Here is a 9,080-nt window from a genome sequence, read left to right as displayed (position 1 = left end):
AAAAAAAAAAGTTCTAGAAGCTGGTTGCAACAACGATGTGAATATACTTATCACTACTAAATTGTAAACTTAAAAATGGTTAAGATAGAAATTTTCATATTAGTGTATTTTACCACAATTTTTAAAAGATAAATAAATGATATAAATTCTTCACAAACTCTTCCAAAATATAGAATAGAAGGGAACATTTCCCAACTCATTCTATGAAACTGGTATTGCCCTGATACCCAAACCGAAGACACCACAAGAAAGCTATGGACTAATATCTCTTACCAATAAGATGCAAAATCCTCAAAAAAATTAGCAAGTAGAATTTGGCAATATGTAAAATGGATTATACACCACGATCAAGTGGAATTTATCCCAGGAATGCAAGATTGTTTTAACATCCAAAAGTCAATTGATGTAACATACCACATCAATAGAGTAAATGGGCCTGTCTGCACCGACCAGCACCAGGCCCATGACACAGGGCTACTGGGACATCTGAGGGCTGACCCACACCATCTGCCTGCTCCAGCAATACACAGACTCAAGCTATGAGGAAAAGAAGTACACGATGGGGGGGTGCTCCTGACTATGACAGAAGCCAGTGGTTGAATGAAAAATTTGAGCTAGGCCTGGACTTTCCCAGTCTGCCCTACTTGACTGATGGGGCTCACAAGATAACCCAGAGCAAGGCCATCCTGGGCTGCATTGCCTACAAGCACAACCTGTGTGGGGAGACAGAAAGGGAGAAGATTTGGGAAGACAGTTTGGAGAACCAGCTTATGGACAGCCAAATGCAGCTGGCCAGACTCTGCTACAACGCAGGTTCTGAGAAACTGAAGCCAGAATATCTGGAGGCACTCCCTGCAATGCTGAAATTCTACTCACAGTTTCTGGGGAAGCAGCCATGGTTTCTTGGGGACAAGATCGCCCTTGTGGATTTCATTGCTTATGATGTCCTTGAGAGAAACCAAGTATTTGAGCCCAAGTGCTTGGATGCTTTCCCAAACCTGAAGGACTTCATCTCCCGATTTGAGGGCTTGGAGATCTCTGCCTACACGAAATCCAGCCGCTTCCTCCCAAGACCTGTGTTCACAAAGATGGCTGTCTGGGGCAACAAGTAGTGCCTTGAAGGCCAGGAGGTGGCAGTGAGCTGCCCATACTCAACCTGCTGCCCAGACTGTGTAGAGCAGCTGGACTCCACACCCCAGCCCCTGCCTTCTTGTTCTTTTCTCCTGTTTATTCCCTTCTTTACCCCCAAGACTTTATTGGCCCTCTTCACTTCCCCTAAACCCCTGTCCCATCCAAGCCCTTTAAAGCCTCAGCTACCCATTTTCCTTTATGAACGTCTCCCTCCCAACACTACCCTTCCCTGCACTAAAGCCAGCCTGACCTTCCCTCCTGTTAGTGGTTGTGTCTGCTTTGAGGGGCCTCACTGGCCCCTCGCCTGTGGAGCTAGCTCAGCCCTGAGGTCCCAGGGCTGCATGAAAGAGCAGCATTGACTGGTTTACAGGCCCTTCTCCTGCAGCATGGCCCCTGCCTTAAGCCTACCTGATCCAAGTAAAACCTAAAACACACAGACACACACACACACACACACACACACACACACACACACACACAGAATAAATGTCAAAATCCACAGGATCATTTCAATAGATGCAGAAAAAGCACTTGACAAAATTTAACACCCTTTCATGATGAAAAAAACACTCAACAAAATAGGAATAGATGAGAATTTCTTCAACTTAATATAGGGCTTCTACAAAAAACCCACAGGTAAGAGCATATTTAATGGTAAAAGAACTGATTCTTTTTCAGATGAAGCATCAAGACAAAATGAAGAACAGGACAAAGACGTCTGCTCTCCCGGCTTCTATTCAACATTGTGAAGGAGGTTCTAGCCAAGGCAATTAGGCAAGAATAAGAAATAAAAGGCACCCAGCTTGGAAAGGAAGAAATAGAAGTATCCTATTAGTTGATGATGTGATTTCGCATATAGAAAATTCTAATGAATCCACTAAAAAACTGTTTGAACTAACAAACAAGTTCAGCATGGTTGCAGAATACAAGATTAATATACAAACAGAAATTGTATTTCTTTATAGTTGCAATAAGCAAACAGACAATGAAATAAAGAAAATTCTGTTTATAATAGCATCAAAAAGAAAAACTACACAGAAATAACTTTAACAAAAGAAGTACAAAACTTGTACACTGAAACCTACAAAACATCATTGAAAGAAATTGAAGATTTTAATAAATGAAAAGATAATCTATGTTCATAGGACAGAACACTTAACATTGTTAAGATGGAAAAACTCTTCAAATTGAACTAAAATTCAATACTGTCCCTAACAAAAACCTTGGCTGATTTCTTTGCAAAAATTGGCAAGCTAATCCTAAAGCTCATATGGAAATTTAAGAAACTCAGAATGGTCAAAACAGGTTTTTAAAAAGAACAAAGCTGTAGAATTTACATTTCCCAATTCTAAAACTCACTACAAACCTATAGCAATCAAGACAGAGTGGTACTGGCATAAGGACAGACATATTGATCAACAGAACAGAATTGAAAGTCCAGAAATAAAGCCTCACATTTACTGTCAATCAATTTTTGACAAGAGCACACAACCATTGAATGAGGAAAGAACAGTCTTTTCAAAAAGTGGTGCCAAGACACTGGATATCCATATGCAAAGGATGAAGATGGACCCTGTGACTCACACCAGATACAAAAATGAATTCAAAATGGATCAAAGACTTAAATCTAAGAGTTAAAACTCTAAAACTCTTCAAAGAAAAGTCAGGAGTGAGTCTTTATGACCTTGGACTAGGCAATAGTTTCTTAGATATGACACCAAAAGCACAAGTAAAACAAAAGAAAAAATGTGTAAATTAGACTTTATTAAAACTAAAACTTTAGTCCTTCAAAGTACATCATCAAGAAAGTGAAAATATTCCAATGCTCAACAACATTAATCATCTGATAAATGCAAACCAAAACCATATGAGATACCACTTTACATCCATTAAGATAACTATAATAAAAATGGGAAATATACATAAGTGGACTTGTGTTATATGGGGAAAAAATGGAAAATAGCAAGCACTGGTGATGATGTGGAGAAACTGCAACCCTCGGCCGGGCGTGGTGGCTCATGCCTATAATCCCAGCACTTTGGGAGGCCGAGGCCTGAGAATCGCTAGAACCCAGAACAGTGAGCCAAGATCATGCCACTGTACTCCAGCCTGAACAACAGAGCAAGACTCCATCTCAAAAAATAAAATAAAATAAAGAAAAGAATTTGGCAATTAAAGAAGTGCTTTGTTGAGTTAGTATGCCACAAAGTTATATAGTACTAAAAATACGCCTGTACTCTTACCCGGCTTCTCCAGAACTGAGGGAGATCATGGAAGGATGAAAGCAGTAGGTTTCTCATGGCAGTGAATATGATTTTCTCCTTCCATTTTTCCTTCTCCCTCTTGTTAAATAAAATTCCCCTGGTTGCAACTCCCTAGTGAGAGGATTGATGACAATTGAGTTATTTTGGAGGATCCATCTTTAGGCAGATTCTAGTTGTATCACTGAAGCTGTGACTGGGATATCATATATGAGAAGATATATAGAATGAATCTATAGGTACTGGAGGCTAAGTCTAAAGTATGCCTTGATTTGGCTTCCTAACCTAAAGAAGTTTTAAATGTCCATTCTGAGAGTTCTTACCAAAAGTTCCAGCAAAGCTTTGCAGCAGTAAATGCTATAGAAAAAGAGAAAAAAGTTCCCACAGGCTGGGTACAGTGGCTCACTCCTGTAATCCCAGCACTTTGGGAGACCGAGGCAGGAGGATCACCTGAGGTTGAGGGTTCAATACCAGCCTGACCAACATGGACAAACCCCATCTCTACTAAAAATACAAAATTAGCTGGGTGTGGTGGTGCATGCCTGTAATCCTAGCTACTCAGGAGACTGAGGCAGGAGAATCACTTGAACCTGGGAGGCGGAGGTTGCAGTGAACTGAGATTGCACCATTGCAATCCAGCCTGGGCAACAAAAGTGAAACTCCGTCTCAAAACAAACAAACAAACAAACAAAAAACAGTTCCAGCAAAGCAAACTTAAAAACAGTCTATGTGGTCAATCACTATTCTTGCTGCTCTTATGTAAATAACCCGGCCAACTTTGATGAGACTACCCTTATTTTGTAAACCCATTTGTCTTATTCTGATTATTTTTGGTAGAAATGGGAGGAGTAACTGTAGAGAGAAAAACTGTTTCTGAAGAAAAGCTATAGTACACCTGCTATTGGGTTGTAGCTCTGCTCATCGTTTTCAAGTTTTTCTTATCTTCCTGTAGACTGGACTAGATTCTAGAATTCTCTTTTCCTCCAATATCTGGCTACAACTCTCCAACTAAGAAGAACGGCTCTGTTCCCAAAGCCCTCTAAGCTGAAACCGGACAACTCGATGTAAATTTCAAGGGACAAGTGTCATTCCTGATGTGCGGGCCACACAGAGTTCACCACAACGCCTGATACCATAACCAGAGACATTCAAACCGCAAACCAGGGAAAGAAGTTGACAACTTCATGCTGTAAACAGCTTTCCCCAAGGTGTCAGCACAAGACTGCCTATCATAAGACTCTTGCCCCTCTGAACTTGTTTTTTTTTTCTTTTTTGCCCATCTTTTTCGCTTGGCACAGTCAGCGGCTCCTGCAGGCAATCTGATGAACTGTCGTGTGAAACCCAAATCTTTACAGAACCTAAGAGCTTCTTTAGTCCATCTAGTGGGTAAGTTTAGCAACATCTCTAATGTACGTAACTGTTGTTCAAATTGTACTAGCGGTCCCTTTTATAAAGTTACACTTCTAGATCCACTTGTTCTCACTCCCTGCTTTAGTATAACCCAGTCATAGGATGCCAGATTTCCTATAGCTGTATAGGAGGAGTCTGTGCAGTTGATAACACTTGTTGTCCATGGGTAGAAGCATTGGATATTGCAGAGACTCGGTTACAAAAAATGAACAGTCGCTTGGGTAAAACAAGTGGACTCCTCATCTGACTCCTTCTTTGATTTATTCAATTTTAGTTGGTTTGGTTCATGGGATCCTGGCTAAGGAGCTTACACCAAACTGCTGGTATTATCCTCCTGATAGTCATAATAGTGGTCTTCCTGGTGTGCTATATTATCTCAAAGGTTTTAAATACCTACACGTAGCCATCCATTGAACATTGGATGACCTCTCTTCAGCTAGAATAACAAAAACTCAAAGAAGTATGTGATCATGAGGACACCACAACCTAAGAATGGCACATCGAGACCAGAAACGCAGAATGATGGTAACTGAGAGCAGTGTGAATGGCCTAAGTTTTGGTTGCACTCTCATCTACGTGACAGCCTGACCCAAAGGGTGAAATCGTTTAAAAAAAAAAAAAATTATAGGAGGCCACTGGTTTGGACTGAACTCCTGCTCTAGGTCCAACAGATCAAACCAAAATGGAGTCAGTCACGCTAAAGTTCCACATCGCCAAACTGAAACTAAGTTGTTTATCTGACCTTCTGAGAAATCAGGTGAGAGACAATAGCTAAATCCCTAAACAAGCAATTTCAGCCAGTATGATAAAGAAGTCCCCTTTCTAGCCTTTACAAGGAAAGCAACTTTGAAACAATCTATCAAGTTTTTGTTTTCTGTTTTGGCGTTTCTCAACCTTTTTCTGTCTATAAAGCCAACCTCCTCTGATTAGAACATTCATTGTACTTTTTTTTTTGTTTTTTTTTTTTTTGAGACTGAGCCTTGCTCTATCACCCAGGCTGTAGTGCAGTGGTGCGATCTCAGCTCACTGCAACCTCCGCCCCCTGGGCTCAAATGACTCTTGTGCCTCAGCCTCCCGAGTAGCTGGGATTACAACCACATGCCACCACCCCCAGCTAACTTTTGTATTTTTAGTAGAGATGGGGTTTTGCCATGTTGGCCAGGCTGGTCTCGAACTTCTGACCTCAGGTGATCCGCCCGCCTTGGCCTCCCAAAGTGCTGGGATTACAGGCATGAGCCACCACACCCAGCCTCATTGTATTTTATAGTATGAGGTGTTGCTCAGTTCTAGAATTACAAATAAAAGCCAATTACGTTTTTAAGCTAAATTTGTTATTTGTTGTAATTTTGTCTTTTGCAACTCTTCTTTTCTTTCTTTTCCTCCTCTTCTTCCCCTTCCTTTTTTTTTTTTTTTTTTTTCTGAGATAAGTCTCACTCTTGTACCCCAGGCTGGAGTGCAATGGCATGATCTCGGCTCACTGCAACCTCTGCCTCCCGAGTTCAAACGATTCTCTTTCCTCAGCCTCCCACGATTCACCTTTCAGGCGCCTGCCACCATACCTGACTAATTTTTGTATTTTTAGTAGAGACGGGGTTTCACCATGTTGGCCAGGCCAGTCTCAAACTCCTGACCTCAGGTGATCTGCCTGCCTCGGCCTCCTAGAGTGCTGGGATTACAGGCATGAGCCACCGAGCCCGGCCTTTTCCCCTTTCTTTTCTTCCATTATTGTTCTTAAGTTTGCACAATAATTAGGATAAGTAAGCATTTATAAAATCAGGTATATTTAGTCTTCTAATACATATTCCAATGGTGTTGTCACATCTTTTATCTAGATTAATACCTTGGTACATATCATTTAATTTTATTAAGAAAATTTAATTGTTATTTTAATTACTTTATTTATTTATTAGAGAAGAGGTCTCGCTAGGTCACCCAGGCTAGTCTCGAACTGCTGGGCTCATGCAATCCTCCCACCTCTCAAGTAGCTGGGATTATAGGCGTGAGCCACCATGCCCGGCTTGTCTGCCTGCCTTTCTTCCTTTCTTCCTTCTTTCCTCCCTTCCTTCCCTTCATTCCCTTCCTTCCTTCTTCTTTTTTCATTTTCTCTCTTTCTTATTTATTTACTTATTTATTGGTAGAAATAGGGTCTCACTGTGTTGTCCAGGCTGGTGTTATTATTGGTAAATGGGCAGATTTATGTACATGATGAAGGATTATCACCCCTTCTTCTTTTTAGAGATGGGGGTCTTGCTCTGTTGCCCAGGCTGGACTCAAACTCCTGGGTTCAAGTGATCCTCCCGTCTCAGTTTCTCAAGGAGATAAGATGACCAGGCTCGCACCACTGTGCTCAGCTTCACCTATTTTTATTATTAGCATTTCCCCAGCCAGGCATGGTGCCTCATGCCTGTAATCCTAGCACTTTACAATGTCGAGGTGGGCAGAGCACTCGAACCCACAAATTTGAGACCAGCCTGAGCAACATAGCTGGGTGTGGTGGCACGTGCCTGTAGTCCCAGCTATTTGAGAGACTGAGATGGGAGGATTGACTGAGCCCAGGAGGTCAAGTCTGCGGTAATCAAGCCACTGCACTCCAGCCTGGACAACAGAGTAAGACGCCCATCTCAAAATAACAAACAAAAAAACATTTTCTCACACTTTCTTATACACTAACTATAGACAGTGTTATTTGACTGAAAGAGATAGTACATTCTTCTTTTCTTTTTCTTCTTTTTTAAGATGGAATCTCACTGTATTGCCCAGGCTGCAGTGGTGCAGTGGCGTAATCTCGGGTCACTGTAACCCCTGCCTCCCAGGTTCAAGCAATTCTCCTACCTTAGCCTCCTGAGTAGCTGGGATTACAGGCATGTGCCACCACGACCAGCTAATTTTTTTTGTTTTTAGTAGAGACGAGGTTTCACACCATGTTGGCCAGACTGGTCTTGAACTCCTAACCTTGTGATCTGCCCGCCTCAGCCTCCCAAAGTGCTGGGATTACAGGCGTGAGCCACTGCGTCTGGTCTCACATTCTTCTTTTCTCAACCTTTTAAGAAACACTTGAATGTTTTGTTTTGTTTTTTTCTTTTTCTCCCCCTCGAGATGGACTCTCACTCTGTCGCCCAGGCTGGAGTGCAGTGGTGCGATCTCGGCTCACTGCAATCTCTGCCTCCTGGGTTCAAGAGGTTCTCTTGCTGCAGCCTTCCGAGTAGCTGGGATTACAGGTGTGTCCCACCATACCCAGTTAATTTTTGCATTTTTAGTAGAGACAGGCTTTCACCATGTTGGTCAGGCTGTCTTGAACTCCCGACGTAGATGATCGGCCCGCCTTAGCCTCCCAAATTGCTGGGATTACAGGCGTGAGCCACTGTGCCTGGCCAAAAAACTTGAATGTGTTCCAAGTGCTTATTGTTAAAAATAGATAGTAGAAAAAAAATGTATTTTGTTTTTTAATCAGTTGCCTTATAAATTCATTCAAAATTACAACAGTTGGTTTCTAGGCTAGATTTATATTTGCTCAATAATTCATTTTGAGAGCTCAAAATCGTAGGTTTGGTTCCAGGTCCATCTAGTTGTAGTTCTTATTTATATTAGTAGAAAACATCTTTTTAAAAAAAAAAAGGAAAAAAGAAAATGAAGCCTCAACAACAAAAAATACTTAAAACCAGGTCATTTTCCTATCCCCAGATGTCCCCAAATCACAGAATCTCAGCTGGGGAGTGCACCTGGCCTCGTCGCCTGCCTTCAGCCATCATCCTGTCTCTAGTGCCTCTCTTATCTATGTCCGATCACGGAAGCCTCACTGCCTTCTCAGGCAACTCATTTCAGTCATGAGTAGCTCTACCCACAAAAAGGTGAGACTGAACTGAAAACTTTCTCCATCTCACTTTCACTCATGAGTCATAAATATGCCTCTAAAGTTCTTAAAATAAGTGTAATTCCTTTTCCACTTGGTTTTCCATCAAATGTGTGGTGAAAACTATTACATCCTTAAGTCAAATACTTTGCTTCCTCAAGGACTTGACATTGACAGTTCTGAAATGTGCTCTCCCAAATTTTCACATACTAATAACTTGACATTCAGGACTCAGTTCAGTCCGTGTGTTGCCTTTACTGAGAGCTCTTCCCTTGTCATTCTTGTTAAAGTAGGCCCTCTTGAGTCACTCTCTGTCTATTTTTATTTTATTTTATTTTATTTTTGAGATGGAGTGTTGCTCTTGTCGCCCAGGTTGGAGTACAGTGGCACGGGCTCAGCTCACTGCAACCTCTGCCTCCCAGGTTCAA

General features: G+C 41.7%; 1 pseudogene; it reads left to right on the top strand.

Annotated features, from left to right (window-relative positions):
• The first annotated feature begins 463 nt into the window (after window positions 1-463).
• On the top strand, window positions 464-1,240 carry LOC102120591 (glutathione S-transferase Mu 2-like; annotated as a pseudogene).
• Window positions 1,241-9,080: the final 7,840 nt, after the last annotated feature.

The sequence above is a fragment of the Macaca fascicularis genome, chromosome 4 (assembly GCF_037993035.2).
Source record: "Macaca fascicularis isolate 582-1 chromosome 4, T2T-MFA8v1.1".
Classification (NCBI taxonomy): Eukaryota; Metazoa; Chordata; class Mammalia; order Primates; family Cercopithecidae; genus Macaca; species Macaca fascicularis.
The sequence above is the reverse complement of the archived record's forward strand: the minus strand, read 5'-3'. Positions and strand labels throughout refer to the sequence as shown.